General features: G+C 36.1%; 1 protein-coding gene across 1 annotated transcript in view; it reads left to right on the top strand.

Moving 5' to 3' along the window:
* Positions 1 to 18,317, top strand: part of NELL2 (neural EGFL like 2) — a 365,165-nt gene that overhangs the window by 165,518 nt on the left and 181,330 nt on the right. The window lies entirely within an intron of this gene.

Below are 18,317 nucleotides of genomic sequence, written 5' to 3'. Positions count from 1 at the left end.
TACCCACTCCGTATGTCAAGCATGTGTCATAGATGGAAAACCTCAGGTATAAACACACAGCCTCTGTTTAGCTGCAGGATGATTTGTTGGCTCTTGGGAAACTAACTTCTGTTCCCTTAGCTTTAAATAGTTTCTTCTTTGTCTTAAAAAAAATCTGTATTCATTTTTTAAATTGACTTTTGGATCAAAATATTTCTTAAAATGCTACTGATGCAGTCCTAAAGGGATCATTCCAGTTTTGCAGAATAAAAGAGATATTCCCTGTTCATAATGCAGATTTATTTAAAATTCCTCATTTTAAAAGGCTTTACATAAAAATTGATTTTTACCTAATGATTTTTATCCTTACATAACGTAGAGGTAAATTTTCTTAGGAAACTAATGTATTTTCATTATGATATTTGAGATCTCTAACATGTAACAAGCCCCTTTGATATTGTTTATATGTGTAATATGAAACCACGATACAAATTCATGTGATATTTTGTTTTAAATTTTACTCATATGATTATTACTTTTTAAAAATTTTTGAGCTGCTTTTGATGCTACTAAGTGTATTCAATCATATAATAAATATTAGTGAACACTTACTGTGTCCTGAACACTTTTCTAGGCTTGGTATAAAGTGGAGTAAATGGTGAACAAGTCTAAGAATTTCCTGTGTAAATCAGCATGTCTAAGGGCCTTCAGGTAGAAAGAAGGACTTTTTAAGAACTGAAGAAAGGTCAGTAGCTGGAAGCAGAGAGCAAAGGAGAGGTGCCCAATGAGACCGATGATGAGAAGCAGGATCGTGAAGGTCACACTGAAGAATAAGAGTTTAATGTTAAGACCAAGGGGCAGCTAATGAAAGATTTTAAGCTGAGAAGTGTCACCATCACACTTGCATTTTAAACATACCACTCCAGCTGTAGGATGAATGGGAATAAGGCTGGATGCAGGGAAACCAGTGGGCAAAAGCCAATGAGGGCTTGTTGTAAAAATGGAAGTGGAGATATGGATGTATCAAAGAACATTGCGAGGTAAAATCAGCCAGTCTTGATTAATTGTTGACAGTGGATGATGAGGAAAGAGGTCTGGAGGTTGATGCTTAGGTTTCTGGCCTAATAAATAGGCAGACGTTGGTGCTGCTCACTTAGGGAACAGATTGAGTAAGAAAATCATGATGAGTTTGGAATGCCTATGGGACATCTAAGTTGGGTAACTAGTTGAATATACTTCGATTTGGCATTAAGGGAAGTTTAAGTTAGACAGAAAATTTGGAATTCTTTGGCACATAAATGTTAGTTGAGGCAATGGAAGGGATTGCCTAGGGAGTTTTCAGCAACATTTGAGCATTTTATAGAAAAGATGATTTGCTGATGACAATAGCAAAGTCATGGCTGAAACGTAGGAGGAAAGAAAAAGAAGAGGTGATGTCACAGAAGGCGAGAGAGAAGAGTTTCAAGAATAAAGTACTATGTGTCTGACAGATCAAGAAAAATGAAGACTGAAAAATGTTCTTTGCATTGAACCTCACAGATTACACTAAGGACAGCAATAGTGATTTAGGTGCAAAGTTGGTGATACAAGCCAGTTTAGTGTACACTAAATATTGTCTAAGGGAAAAGAAATGAATCTGAAGAAGGGAGAGAACTTCTAGATATTTGAGTACAAAGGGAAGAAGAAAGAAAGTAGTTTTGGGACCTGAAGCTAGAGAAAGCATTTTTCTGCCCCACACACTTTTTCTCATTTAACTTCTTCACCCTTTCTCCCTGCCCCAGTATCTCAGCCAGGCAGATGATAACTTCTTGTTCTTCAGTGAGTTTTGCAACACCTCAGATATTTATAAACATAGTATAATATTAGGATTTTATGATGGCATGGCTTGTCTAGCTTTTCTGCATAAAGGATCTAGAATCTCTGGAAGTATATTGGCCTACTTTAGTTTTTTGTTAATTACATGCTTATCACATTTCTCTTTAAAAAATTATGTATTCATCTCCATCCATCCATCTCATCTCCTATAGATTTCTCATACATTTTAAAAATATTTTACCTCTCATTTGGTATTTTGTCAGTACATATATGATATAAAAATTGTCAAAAATTATGTTAGACATCCTGTTTTTCAGACTAGTTTTTTGCTACATGTCTTCACTTGACACTGAAAATTATGGGAGCTTTTGAAAGAAGCTTTTGAAAGACTATATCTTCTTTATTCACATTCCACTGTTCAGTATTATGTTAGGTTTATCTTGGCATTCTATTTTAGTTGGTGACTTCAGGAGTCATTTTTAAAGTTTCCTTCTTCAGCGCATAATAGTTGCTGGGGATGCCAGCTGTGTCAGTCCAATAGTGCATTACAATGAAGAAGATTTTTGTGATTTCCAAACTTCTTAAAACCTCTGGCATTTTTCCTATTCAAGCCTTTGACATTATACCAAGAACAGGAAGAGTCCTGCATAAGTGAGTCATTTATAGGATTGCATATCACACAAAATTATAAAAATTGATAATTGATGCCTTATTAATGAATTTTAAAGTAAGTTTGTGAGACATTTCTTCAAATTAACAAGAATATGGGAAATAGTTTGGTATAGCCTGACCCCACCTCCAAGTACCTAATTTCTTATTGATAGCATAATTTCTCTTATATTCAATCTGTTTCATTCTTATTCCTGACTCCAAGTGTCATTTTCACTTCATGTCACTTTCTATTTAGACCTTCTGTCTCCTTTATCTCTTCCCACTCCTAACCAACCAGGACCCACTCTCCAGATTAACATTCATAAAACATCATTTGTTCTACCTGAGTGTTCACAGTGCCTTCTTCTTGCTCATTACCTCAAGCTAACACTTCTTTGCCCAGCTTCCAGGGCTGTATGTAACCTGGTCTCACATAGCATCCATTAACCCTGAGCAGGTCACCAATCATGATCATTTCTTTTGCTGATAATGATTCATCTGAGTTATGAATTGAATTGTGTTGCCCTCACACCCCAAATTTACATTCTCATTTGAACCATGAGCATCTCAGAATGTTACCTTATTTGGAAATAGGGATATTGCAGATTTAATGTGTTAAGATGAGGTAAAATCATGCTGGAGGATGGTGAGACCCTACTCCAATATGATCACTTTCATTATGAAAAGGAAAAATTTGGATACAGACACATAGAAAAATTATCATGTGAACATGAAGACAGAGATCAGAATGATGTGACTATAAGCCAAGGAAAACCAAAGATCACCAGCAAAGCACCAGCAGCTAGGTGAGGATCATGAAACAAGTTGGACTTTACGGCCCTCCTGTCAACACCTTGATTTTGGACTTCTAGCCTCCAGAACTGTGAGACAATACGTTTCTGCTGCATGAAGCACCCAGTTTGTGGTACTTTATTATGGCAGTCTTAGAAAACTAATACAAACTGACAGAAATGCCTTTGGCTTTTTGGCTTAACAATCCATGATTTAATTATTCTTCTAGGCTCTGCTTGATTTTTATCTACTCTGTGAAGAATTTCTGATGAATTTATTGTGTGCATAGAATTACTTTCTCAAATTCTTTTTATCTGACTGAGTAATTAGCACTTTATACTGGTTTATATCCAGTTCTTCAGTGGAGTATACAACACATCCTCAAATAATGTTATTTCATTTAATGTTGTTTTGTTATAATGTTGATGAGAAAAAATATACATATTCCTGACTGAGGCCACTGTCTGGTGTAGAGTTTGCACATTTTCCCCATGTCTGTGTGGATTTTCCCCAGGTACTACAGTTTTCTCCACACCCCAGAGCTGCGTACAGTAGACTCATTGGCGTGTCTAAATGGCCTCAGTGTGAGTAAGTGTGGGTGTGTGTGAGTGGTGCTGTGATGGAATGATAACCTGGCCAGGGCCGGTTCCTGCCTTGTCCCCTGGGCTGCCCAGACAGACTTCAGCCATTCCCCAACCCTGAACTGGAATAAGTGGGTAAATAATTATCTTAATTATTTTTGTTAATGGTTCTTTAATGTATATATAGCTCACATTTATTTCCATGTTTAATATTAGAAGTGTTTTGGTCTTTAGTTAGAAGTTTGGTGATGTTTCTGTGACCAGAAATATGCTGAAGGAACTTAACCTTTGTTTACAACCATTAGCCTATGTCAAAGTTGGTTACATTCGTTATATGCCATTTCACTTAAAGTTGCAGTTTCCAAGAGCCTATGTATGTTAAGCGAGGGCTTATTGTACTATGTTATTTATTAATTCAGATTTTAATATATGTATGTGTGTACTTCTCTCAACTATAAGTTCCTAGTGATCACAGCCTTTTTATTTTCTTTGAATTCTCACAAACTTCTAAAATAGAGGCAATGTAGAGCTTAAGAAAGATTCGTTTATTGATGGTTTGCAGTGGTTAGATATGCTGAACTGATGGGCACCATTAGGCTGACTCATCACTAAAAAATGACTCAGGGCAAGCACTGAGTTTATTGAGTTGCGTTTATATTATATATAAGAAAAGCTAATCGTGGTACTGACTTTTGTAGCTTAAAAGGGATTCTGTTTTAAATTGATTTGTATTGGGCTTTAAAAATTATTTTGAGTAGTACAAGAAATTTGTTCATTCATAACATTCATTATTTATATAATTTTTAAATTATGCCTATTGATATATAATTATTAAATTACATGTCTACTGATAAATAACATCCACATTAAAAGCACCCAGACTACTAGAAGTTTTCCCATCTTCACAGTTGCTTTTACACAAGACTCAATTGTTTCCTAAGATTTGAATTCTACCTAAAATTTGCAAAGCAACTCACTTAAACATGAAATATCTGGTATGTATAAGGTGCATAATAAATACTGGTTGAACCTGAAGATGGGAGTCTTAGTAAACATATGTTTACTAAGCACCTGTGATGTGCCAGAGTTGGAACCCCAAATGTTAGCTAATAAGTCATTATATTTAGACATCTAGTTCAAATATCTATTTTTTAAAAATTTCATCTTTTATATCAGTAAAAACATTGATTACTCCCACCTCATCCCTGTCTTTTTAATGCTATCTTTTGGCTAATGATGCCTCTTCTACCCTCTTTCTTGTTCTGCATTTCAGGGAATTGTAGCTGATGTACAAAATAATGTGAGAAAAACTATGGTTCTTTGGAGGCATTTAAAATGCTTTCCACATATCATGGGTTTTTGTTTGTTTTTGAAGCAGGGTCTCACTCTATTACCTAGGCTGGAATGCAGTGGTGTAATCATGCTCACTGCAGCCTCAACCTCCTGGACTCAAGCAATCCTCTCACCTCAGTTTCCCACGTAGCTGGGACTGCAGGCATGTACCATCATGCCTGACCAATTTATTTTCATTTTTTATTTTTAAATTTTTTTTGGAGAGACATGGTTTCATTGTGTTGCCTAGGCTGGTTATCATATATATGATCTTATTTCATCCAACAGTCCCATGATGATGAAAGCTTTATTATAATCTATTTTATAGTTTAGAAAACTGAAGAACTTGGATATCAAATGACTTCTTCAAAATCATTTACCTAGATGGCAAACAGTAAATTCAGGGTTCAGATTCATGTCATCTGTCTTCACATTCTGTGGACTTTTTCTCCCTACCACTTTTAATTAATTTTTTGGAGACAGGATCTCACTCTGTTGTCCAGGCTGGATGGAGTGCAGTGGTGTGATTGTGGCTCACTAAAGCCTTAAACTCCTGGGCTGAAACGATCCTCCCACCTCAGCCTCCTGAGTAGCTGGGGCTTACAGGCATTTGCCACCACGTCTGGCTAATTATTTTATTTTTGGTAAGGTCTTGTTTTGTTGCCCAGGCTGGTCTCAAACTCCTGGGCTCAAGTGACCATCCCACCTAACCTTCTAAAGTGCTGGGATCACAGGCATGAGCCACTATGGTGAGACTAATTTATTTATTAAATATTGAATCTGATTCTATATGAAAGAGTAGCATAATAATTTTCTTCAGAAAGACATTTTTAATCACAGTTGACTGCTTTAAAAATTGGATGCTTCTTTTTTTTTTTTTTTTTTTGAGATGGAGTCTAGCTCTGATTCTGTATTTCATCCAGAAAGCAGTTCATTGCCCTTAGAGAAACCTTATAACCAACCTCCTTTCCTCCCACACTTTCTTCCTCCCTCCCTTCCTCCCTCCCTCCCTCCTTTCCTTCCTTCCTTTTTTCCTTCCTTCCTTCCTTTCCTTCCTTCGTTTCTTCCTTTTTTCCTTCCTTCCTCCCCTTCTCCCTTCTTCCTTCTCTTTTTTTTCAGCTACTTACCAACTCTCAACTTGTTTAGTGATGAATTCCTGACATAACCATAGTTGAATATCATTAACTGTGAGATATAGAGGAAATCTGAAAGGATTCCTTTAAGAGTAAGATGAGCAATAGCCTTGCAAAGTTGCTCCAAGAGATATGAAGGGAAAGCTATAGAATGAACTCGATTCTCTGATTGCAAACCCAGCACACAAGTCCCTGCTGGATCTAATGGGAGACTTGCTAACAGCTAGGATAAATAACCTAGAGAACTGAGCCCTATGGGATTAATTAGGAAACTCTAGCAGATACTGTTGCTTTCAAAACTGTCATTAATGATGAACTCTCTGTGATATGCTATGGTAGAATTACTTAAATAAAAAAAAATGTCCAAGGGTACTGTATTAGTCAGAGTTTTCCAGAAAAACAGAAGCAATAGGATGTGTGTGTGTGTGTGTGTGTGTGTGTGTGTGTGTGTGTGTGTGTGTGTGTGTGTGTGTTGTGTATTATATACATGTGAGATTTATTATTATAAGGAATTGGCTCACATGATTATGGAGGTTGACAAGTCCCAAGATCTGGAGTGGGTAAGCCGAAGACTCAGGAGAGCTAATGACGTAGTTTCAGTCTGACTCCAAAGGCCTGAGATTTGGAGAGTTAATGATGTAAGTTCGAATTCAAAGATAGGAGAAGACTAATGTTATAATTCAAGGACTCAGGCATGTAAAATTTTCCTCTTACTCAGTCTTTTTGTTCTGTTCAAGTCTTCAACTGATTGTATGAGGCCTGTCCACATTGGGTGGGAGGCCAATCTGCTTTACTCAGTCTACAAATTCAAATGTTAATTTCATCCAGAAACACCCTCACAGACACACTCAGAATAATGTTTGACAAAATGTCTGGTTACCCTCTGGCCTAGTCAAGTTGTCACGTAAAATTAACCATCACAGGTAAAATTTAAAAGAGAGAAAGAGAGAGAAGAGCAAAAGCATTTCTGATCTTTGTACATGTCATGACTTGACCTTTTAATGGCATTATCTGTCCATTCAATCAAGTGAAAAAGTTTCTACATAAAACAGCTTTCAGGATTAATATGATATATGGAAACGTTAAAGTATTTGTAGGCTTTGAGGAACATTTGTGTAACATATTTACAATGCTGAAGAATTAATGGATTTATTTTTTCATGAGAATCATTCCTTCTTCAATTAAATAATTTTGTTAGGAAAGTTCTAAAAATCCCTTCTAAGTGACCTAGCTAAATTTGAACTTGCATCAGCTATTCATCTGGGTTCATTCATCATTTTCTGCTGTACTTCAACTTTCTCAGACTCAAAACAATTTCCATTCATTTCTAGACTTGAACACCATTAAGATATTCAAATATGAGAAAAGGACATTTAAAAATGTTAAGCAAAGCTCTCTTTTGATAGGAGAAAATTTTGAAATTTATAAATCAAACCTGATAAAGATGAAACTCTCTAAATTTCTTTTTAGACATGATTTCTCATGCAAAGCAAATTGAAGAAACATCAGTGCTATCCATATACAAGTATACCTTGGAGATATTGCTGGTTTGTTTCCAGACCACTGCAATAAAGCTAATATTGCAATAAAGCAAGTCACATAGATTATTGTGTCTTCCAGTGCATATAAAAGTTATATTTACAGTCTAGTCTTTTAAGTGTGCAGTATCATTATATCTTTAAAATGTACACATCTTAATTTAAAAATATTTTATTGTAAAAAATGCTAACAATGATTTGAGCCTTCAGAGAGTCATAATCTTTTTACTGGTGGAGGGTGTTGCCTCGATGTTGATGGCTGTTGACTGATCAAGGAGATAGTTGCTGAAACTTAGGAAGGCTGTGGACATTTCTTAAAATAAGATAACAGTGAAGTTTGTCAATTGATTGACTCTTCCTTTCATGAGAGATTTCTCTGTAGCGTGCAATGCTATTTGATAGCATCTTATCTACAGGAAAACTTTTTTCAAAATTATAGTCAATCCTCTTAAACCCTGTCTCTGCTTTATCAACTAAGTTTTTATAATATTCTAAATTCTTTGTTGTCATTTCGACAATGCTCAGAGCATCTTTACCAGGAGTAGATTTCGTTTCAAAAAACTCCTTTCTTTGCTTATCCCTAAGAAGCAATTTCTCATCTGTTCAAATTTTAACATGAGATCACAGCAATTCATTCACATCTTCAGGCTTCATTTCTAATTCTAGTGCTCTTACTGTTTCCACTACATCTACAGTTACTCCCTCTACTGAAGTCTTGAACCACTCAAAGTCATCCATGAGAGCTGGAATCAACTTCTTCCAAACTTCTGTTAGTGTTGTTATCTTGACCTCTTCCCATGAATCACAAATTTTCTTACTGTCATCTAGAATGGTGAATCTTCCAGAAGGTTTTCAACTTACTTTTCCCAGATTCATGAGAGGAATCATTATCTATGGCAGCTATATTCTTAAGAAATACATTTCTTAAATAATAAGACTAGAAAGTCTAGATGACTCCTTGATTCATGAGCTGTAGAATGGTTGTAGTGTTAGCAGCCATGAAAACGTTAAGCTCCTAGTGTATTGCCATCAGAGCTCTTGGTTGACTAGGTACATTGTCAATGGGCCACAATAATTTGAAAGGAATCTTTTTTTCTGAACAGTGGGCTTTAAATCTTTAATAAAACATGGTGAAACAGATGTGCGGCTGTCATCTGGGCTTCACTGTTACATTTATAGAGCACAGGCAGAGTAGATTTAGCATAATTCTTAAGGGCCCTAGGATATTTGAAATGGTCAATGAGCAGTGGCTTCCACTTAAAGTTATCAGAACTGCACTAGCCCCTAACAAGAGAGTCAGCCTCTCCTTGGAAACTATGAAGCCGGGCATTAACTTCTCTTTCTAGCTGTAAAAGTGCTATATGGCATTTTTTTCCTAATAGAAGGCCACTTTGTCTTGATTGAAAAATCTGTTGTTTAGTGTAGCTAACTTGGCCAATGGTCTTAGCTAGATCTTCTGAATAACTTGCTGCAGTTTGTACATCAGAGCTTGCTGGTTCACCTTCCACGTTTCTCCTATAGAGATGATTTCTTTCCTTAAACATAATGAACCAACCTGTGCTAGCTTTAAACTTTTCTTCTGCAGCTTCCTCACCTCTCTTACCATAGAATTGAAGAGAGTTAGGGCCTTGTTCTTTATTAGGCTTTGGCTCAAGAGAATGTTATGGTTGATTTTATCTTCCATCCAGGCCACTCAAACTTTCTCCATGTCATCAATAAGACCATTTCACTTTCTATCATTCATTTGTTCTGTACAGTAACACTTTTATATTTCTTCCTTTGCATTTACAACTTGGCTAACTGGCTCAAGAGGCCTAGCTTTTGGCCTGTTTTGACTTTCAACATGACTTTCTCACTAAGCATCATAATTTCTCCCTTTTGATTTACAATGAGAGATGTGCAACTCTTCTCACTTGAAAACTTATTAATTGACCTAATTTAAATATTGTTGTGCCCCAGGGAATAGGGTGGCCCAAGGAAACGGAGTGTGATGGGAATGGTCAGTCAGTAGAGTAATCAGAACAGACACAGTTATCAATGGGCACTGTTCTTAGTGCCCTAGGAGAATTAGAATAGTAAAATCAAGATCATTATTCACAGATAACCCCAACAGACATAATGGTAATGAAAAATTTTGAAATTTTGGGGAAATTACCAAAACATGACATGCAGACACAAAGCAAGCACTTGCTGTTGGAAAAATGGTCCTGACAGACTTAATCAATGTAGGGCTGTCACAAACCTTCAGTTCATAAAAAGTACATTATCTGTAAAAGGCAGTGAAGTGCAATAAAACGAGGCCTGTATTCTTGTTTTGAAACAGCATACCTTAGTTATGTGACTTTCATGGTCCACTGATTTTTCCCTCCTCAATGTGGTGACTTACCTAAAAAAATACCCATAATTAACTCTATTAAAGATCATGATTGCTTTGGATGCTATGTAGAGAAGAAATAATTTAAATCATCAATTAGTGATATAGCTATATAGCTATATGTTACATAGCACTAAGAACAAGCACATTTTTTTTTTCTGAGGTGGATTACAGGTTCTTCTTGGGAATTTGATTTATGATTAGCTTCTATCATCAGATATAATATAGAGAATCTTTATTCAATATCCATTTATTCACAGTATTTGTTAAGCACATATTATCTGCTCATAAAGTTATGAGCAAAACCCTCCTGTTGAGCCCCTGCTCTCATAGAGTTGACTTTCTAGCAGAGATGACATTCTAAAACCTCTGCCCAGATGCAGATGGAAATGAGAATTGTGATTGATGGTTTTGTGTTTTGTTAAAAATGAGTAATCCTGTTTCTATACTCTTTTGGCAGTTTTTTTTTTTTCAAGACCTCAGTGCTCAACATGTGGTCCAAGGACCAGCAACATGGGCCACCATCTAGGAGCTTGTTAAAAATGCAGAATCTTATACTTTATCTCAGTCCTTCTGAATCAGAATCTGCATGTTAACAAGATCTCCAGGTGATTTCTATGCATACAAAATTTGAAGAGAACAGGTTTTGGGCATAGAGTTTATTAATCTATCATCTTAATAATTTGGTAGCTATCCAATTCTTTTCAGCCATATGTTCAACAGGAGAGGAATTTTAATGTTTATGTTCTCAGTTTATTTTCATCAATATAAGATTTGGTTTTCTAACATTGTATCTTAGAATGTGGTTCAGGCTGCATCAAAACCACCTGAGGATCTTGTGAAAAATGCACATTACTGGACAGAACCTTAATTCTCCTTGAGTAGGTCAAGGTTGGGTCTCAAATTTTTACAGGCTTCCCCGGTGATTCTTATGCAGATTAAAGTTGGAGAAGGAGTATTTTTAGGCTAGTTTTACATTGATGTCTTTCTAAGAATGGATTTTTAAAAATTATTTTTGAGTCTTTAGTTTATATCCTCCTGCCTAGAAAGATGGATTATTCAATCCCTGGTCATATATTCCTGTGTATCAGAGTGTTTTTTATTTTAACCAGGGTTTCTCAACCTCATACTGTTGACATTTTGTACTAGATAATTCTTTGTTGTTTGAGGCTCTTCTGTGCATCGTAGGATGTTTAGCAACATCTCTGGTCTCTACTCACTAGATGCCAGTAGCACACCTGTGCCAGCCCACATTCCTAGTTATGATAACCAAAAATGTTTGCAGACATTGCCAAATTTCCTCTGAAGAGCAAAATTGTTCTCAGGTGAGAATAATTGGTTTAAACTAAATAAAGAAAAGAAGCGTGGTTGTATATGGATATGACTCCTACCTTCAATTATTTATTGTTATTATTCGATTCTCTTCAGGGCTTATGCTAAGGGTGAAAAGAGACTCATGTATGGGATATAAGGGTTGCCTGGCCCTGTGGGTTGGTTTCAACACTCTATGGTGAGAGAGATATAATGTGATGATAGGGAAGAGGAAAACTCTTATATTTGTACAGAAACAAGGGCACTGAGGACCTGTGGCCTAAAGAACAAAACAAAATTAGGTATAAAAACTTTTTCTTTTTCTTTTCTTTTTTTTCGTGACATCGAGTCTGGCTCTTGTTGCCCAGGCTGGAGTGCAATGGCACGATCTCGGCTCACTACAACCTCCACCTCCCAGGTTCAAGTGCTTCTCCTGCCTCAGCCTCCCAAGTAGCCGGTATTCAAGGCACATGTCACCACAGCCAGCTAATTTTTTGTATTTTTAGTAGAGACAGGGTTTCACTATGTTGGCCAGACTGGTCTCAAACTCCTGACCTCAGGCGATCCACCTGCCTCGGTCTCCCAAAGTGCTGGGATCACAGGTGCGAGCCACCACACCTGGCCTTTTTTTCATTTTTGAGTCTTTCTGAATATGCTTCTGAAGTCTGAAGATGCTGGGTAGTAGCTAAAGAGTTTTCTACAAATGCTTTGTGGATGGGAGCTCCTTTTGAGGGGACAAAATAGGGACATAGGAATATGTACTAGCTTTGGCAGAGACTCAGAATACATGGAAAAGGCCCAGAGGATGGCCAGGGGCAGGATAGTGGGAAGTGGTAGTATGTATGTTGTTGATTTATTCCTGAACTCATAGAAACACCAGAGTGCACTCAGAAGTAATTGGGGAGACCTTGAAGGGCGACCTCCGATTTATTAGCAGCCAGGAAAATTTGTATCCATAGCCTGTAACATTGTTGAATGTCTGGTATGACTTTAAGTTTTGTTTGGCCCACTATTTTTAACAGATTGCTTACCTTTGGATTTCTTTGTAGTATAATGAAAACATTTACAACCCACCAATGTTAAACAGGCATTTATAATTGTTACTCTTTTGCTAGTCAGTTGTGTGGATACTGAAAAGTAAATCAGAACAAATAATTTATTTTAGGCACATTCTTTGTACATAGTCATTCTAGTATGTGAATTCACACTTTGTATATTTATATGTGCAGCCAACTATAATTATTTTTTAAAAATGCATGCCAGACAAAATTTGGAGATTTAATAGACAGATGAATATGAAGGGTTTGTATCGATCAAATCAAAATCTGTCTATCTTTGACAAACAAGAACAGTGCTGATGTATGGAAAGAACATTGCCCAAGAAGACTTGAATTCTTACCTCTGCTATTTACTAACTGTGGGAACTTGTGCAAATCGTTTAACATCTCAGAGCCTTGGTCTCCTCATCTATTAAAATGGGGAGAATTTGTCTCATGGGGTTGTTAGGGAAGCAGAGATTAAATAAGATTAAAAATATCTTCCGGAAAAAGAAGTCAGTAAATGTTTCTCATTAAACTTTTATATTTCACATGTATTTATTACTGTCAGTGTATAAGTTAATTCATGCAATATGATTTTATTTTGGGAATGAAAATATAATTAATTTACTAGAAACTAGAGACAACAGGACTCTTAGAGTCTGTGTAATGATATTTAAAGCCCATTATAATGACATCTGTAGCTACTTCATAACTAAGTTATGGGTTATTTTCAGAACCAAACTACTTTATGCCAATTTTTTTTCTAGTCTGAGTAATATTCTAGCCAGTTCTTCAATATAGAGTATGTATAATTTGTTCTCATTTTGAAAATTATATGAGAAGTCTTTAAATGTAACTAGGGATTTATGTTATTTTTCTGTAAATAAATAGCAAATTAAAATACTTGATAATTACATTACATGTAGTTAATTATTAATGTTAGAGAGAAATTGACTGCTTAGAATTAAGCAATTCATTTTAAACAAATCAGTTGCAGGTATCTTATGTGATGCAGCCATTTATTATGATTTTTTCATTAGAGAAATGCAATTATTAAAAATAATAAATTGCCTCCCTGGAAAGTAATCCATTTGAAGTGACATATAAGACATCACATGATTAACAACTTTTGAAAATCTAACTGATATAAAAAGCCTTTTTGCAGCTTCATTAAGTCTAAGGTCAGGTATGCTTAGAGATTAAATTATAACTACCAGCTTTATCTTTTCTTATAAGAAATCCAAGTCACATGTTCTGGTTATCTTTTTTGAAAGTACTGAAGTCAATTAACAATTGCTTGCTTGGAGTGAAACACAACTGTTAGCATTCCTTTTACATTATCTTCCTCTATCCATTAGCTTTCAAAAAGAACCAACTCCAGTATAAAATAAGATTATCACGACATCTAAGACATCCAAAAAAAAAAAAAAAAAAAAGCCTTTGAGATGGGAACTGGAAGCTTGGGCCTGGTTAATGGCAGGAAAACATTATAACTAGAAATATGTAAGAATTGCCCAAATAAATCTACTTTGATTAAATATTGCTGAGATTACATTTGGGATCTAACTTTGATTAAATAGTGCTGAGATTACATTTGGGATCTGTTGTGAAAACGTGAGGTTGTGGGGAAAACAATGAAATGGCATTGTCAAAGCAACAGATATTGAAGTAAATGTTAACTTCATTATTAGTATAATTAATAGAAATAAGAAAACATTTATTGAGACAATAACTGCAAACTGGGGGAAGCAGGTAAGTACAAGTTAAGTGAACATCAGAGAGCACAGGGAGATATTTGAATTATGTGATGGAGAAAGACCTGGCTTATTTGAACCAATTATTATTCCACAGAAAACAGAGCCCCATGTGTTTTGATATAAGAGACAGGAAATTAGTGCTGCCTTTAATGAATGTGAAGCATTGGTGAAGAGGCAAGGATATTATCTTTCTAAATTGCATGTCTTATTCATTGGTATGATATAAAAATAGATACCTGGGATTTTAATAATACAGTTGATTTTCATTTTTACTTTAAATTCAAAAAACAACCATAATTACATTTTTAAATGTCCTCCAAGTAATTTTTCTTTAATATGAAGAATGTATTCCCAAATAGATTTTTAAAAAATTGTTCCTGTCTTCAAGTGGAAACGTGGTGGTGGACAAATGGGACTTCAATTGTAGAACATATATGTTTGTGTATTCTGAGTTGTTGTAAGGCCCCTGCTTCCTAATCAACATTAAACATTGATTAAGATTGTCAAAACTAGCAATGTAATTCAGTCAGTGATTTATGTACAAGCAAGCAATTGGAAATTGGAGTGGCTCCATGTCTTTCATGAAAGCACTGATGTAATGTTTAGGTTAATCGCGTAGCTCTGGATGGGTAGCAATTTGGATAATTTTATGACTGCAATTCATGCTTTCTGGCAAAATAAATACATATTTACTGAATTAGTTTCTAATATTTAAAAATAATCCACTTTCTTGGAAAGAATGCTGTGATTCAACTTGATGAATTTTCAAATCCAGCATGACAAGACAATCACTCAAATGAGACTATCTGTTCTTTAATTTCAAGCAAGTTGGATTCAGCCAAGATACCTACTAACTAGCCATGAAGAAGCACAGACAAAAAGTGCAGAAGTAGAGACAGATGGATTCCCTGTGGCCAAAAAGGTTACAATTTGTGGAGAATCAAATTTAGATTGGCAGAGAAGAGTAAGCAAAGGGAAAGGGGAAGACATGTTCTGGGGTTTTTCTACAACAGGAGGCTCATATCCAGGAGTGTTAGTATATTAAACCACAAAGATAGGGACCAGATTGTAGAAGAACAGTGGCTAGTAATGAGTGATTCTGTTAGATTTACCAGACACTAACTTAAAACAGACATTTGGGAAACTTCTCAACCTCACAAAGGTTCCGAGACTGTGAAAAGGGGTTACTAACTGTTCTCCTCAGGTCACAGGATGATTGTGAGAGTAAACATTCAAGGCATATGAACATGCACTGTACAAAGCAAAGTGTTATAAAAATGTCAGGTGGTGGATTCACACAGCTTTATGTTCATGTTTACCAACTCTGGCTGAGTCCTATACTCTGCTTGGTAATTTTACTGTGCATTCCAGCAGAGTTTTCTCTCATTTCCTACAATGATCATTGTAAACCTTCACCTTCCCTGAAGCCTTTGACTCCACCAGTTCTCTTATTCTCAGCAGATAACTTTTTTACCAATGGAACGGAAACAGACAGCAACTTCTTCATCCTCCTGTTCCAATTTCGTAAGCCAGCATGCTTTACTTCTCTTTCTTCCTTCTCCCTAGTTTCAGTGGAATAGAAACCTCTCCTCCTGGGAGTAACAGGTCCATATGACTACTAAATTTCATCTCTTCCTGTTTTCAGAGGAAATTTGGTTCATCCATTACATGTTCAAACTCAGTTTTCAATTTATTTCTCTCTGTTTGCTCTTTCCCATCAGGATTTAATTATGCTTAATCTCTCCCTTAACTCTACATCCCTTCTACTTTATATATTATCCCCTTTCCCCTTTATGGCTGGATCTCTTAATGTAATGATTTTTTTCTCAGTCTTCACTTCTTCATCTCAAACATTCTCATTAACCCATTTCAGTTTAGACTTTTCATCCTATATCCTCTCTGTACTGCTTTCACCAAGGTCGCTGATAACTTCTCTATTATTAAATCAAACAAGTTTCTGTCTGTATCTTGCTTGACTTCTAGGCAGCAATTAATTCTATCGATCTCTCCCTTCTTCCAATACTTATTTACCTTGCCTTTGTGATACTACACTGTATTGATCAGGGTTTGGAATTGCAAACAACAGAATCCACCCTGACAATTTAAGCAGAAAAAGAATACGTTGGAGGACGTTAGATAGCTCATAATGTATGTGGGAGGACTAGAGGACAGGTTAAGATGATATTCAGACAAAACAATACCTATTACCTCTTGGTACAAATCCCACTACCTCTACCTCTTGGTGTCAACACCAGAGCTCACATAAATGTTGTGAACGTTCACTGATGGCATGCAGGACTGGACTCCAGAAGTGAATGCCATGGCCATCATGCTAAATGCTGATAAGCTTTCTCTATTATACTTGCTAAATTTTACAACCTGCAAGGTTATACAGTTTTCTTACGGATTGAATTTTTGCATGAGTGCTCCCATTTGGTAGTACTAGGTCACTAGTTTCTGAGGACACCGAAAATTTGAGTTTCTCTTCTTGAAGAAACAAAGATTTTTCCAAATGTAGGTGTGTTCAAAAGGTGATGACTGCCTACTGTTTTGACATTTGTCTTTCTCCACCACTACTGTAGTTTTGCTGCTATCTCTCTGAGCAATTTTTCTTCATCTGCTTTCTTTATTTGCCACTTAAATGTTCCCCCGATCTCCATTTTAATTGCTTTTTCCTCATTCTACATCCTCTACCTGTGTCTAACACCATGACTTTAATTACATTCTCTGTGCTTATGACTCCCAAATCTTGATCTCTAGCTCAGTGCTGTTTCCTGAGTAAGCTCTAGACCCACATATCTCACTGCTTCCAGGACATTTTTATTTGGATTTGCACCTCAAATTTAACCTATCTAAAACTGTGCTTCTCTGTAACTCAATTGCAGTCCTGCAGTTCCCTATACTATGGACCCACCCAGTTGCTCAGTTAAAAAAGAAGAATATTATCTTTGAGAGCATCCCTCCCTAATCTTCAGGCATCCAGTCAGTCCCAGAGTGAAGCCATTTTAGAACCCATGCATTTTTAAAATCTATCTCACTCCTTTCATGTTCTGCTGTCATAGTCACAAGACCTGAAACGATTTATTAAGTAAGCTTTCTCCTAGCTTCCAGTTTTACTCTTCTTTAATTTATCCTCTGCCCTGCATTTACAAAGATATTGTTTAGCAATGATAACATCTTATGTCCCTGCTGAACACCCTTCAGAGGAAAAGCACAAACACATATATCCCTATGTGTATGCCTATATAGGCACAGAATATGTCTGGAAATTGCACAAGAAATTGCTGCCAGTGGTTGTCTCAGGGATTAGTAGTGGGAGAACTGAGTGACTATGACTCAGATTTACTTTGATGGTACACTCTAGTGCATCTTTTAAGTTTTACAGCATGGGTACATATGACATATTTTAGAATAATTTAAAAAACTTCAGTGATTACCATTGATCATAGGATAATGTCAAACTCTCATATAGTGTGTAAGACCTCCACACAAACTCACTCCTGCTTACTTCATTAGGAGTATTGAATACTTTGCTATCTTTCAAACGTATCAAATTCTCTTAAGTCTCAACATTTGCATAGTGTCCTTGTTTGAAATGGTCTTTTAGCACAGTCCACCTGGCTAACTACTTCTCCTGTAGTCCTATGCTTAGACGTCAATTTCTCCTTATTCAAAAGACTAGGTTTGGAGCCCTCATTTTGTTTTCCAGATGGAACTATCCTTCTCAAACTCTCATTCCATTTTTAAAAATTGCTAGTTGTCTCTTTTCTCAGATCCTAAGCTCTGCAAAGACAGATACTCCATCTGTTTCATTCAGGCTATGCCACTGGTATCTAAGTTATTATAGTACCTTGAACATAGTAGGAAGTCAGCAGCTATTCAATGGATAAACCTACACATGCCTTTCTTCCCCCACTCCTTAATATTCCGCATTATCTCATTTTTCTCCACAAATGTTATTTATGAAACACTCTCAACCATGTCTCAGATTTTCCTACTGCATGTCTCTCTTAG

The sequence above is a fragment of the Sapajus apella genome, unplaced genomic scaffold (assembly GCF_009761245.1).
Source record: "Sapajus apella isolate SASKATOON/1434 unplaced genomic scaffold, GSC_monkey_1.0 scaffold66, whole genome shotgun sequence".
Taxonomy (NCBI): domain Eukaryota; kingdom Metazoa; phylum Chordata; class Mammalia; order Primates; family Cebidae; genus Sapajus; species Sapajus apella.
The sequence above is the reverse complement of the archived record's forward strand: the minus strand, read 5'-3'. Positions and strand labels throughout refer to the sequence as shown.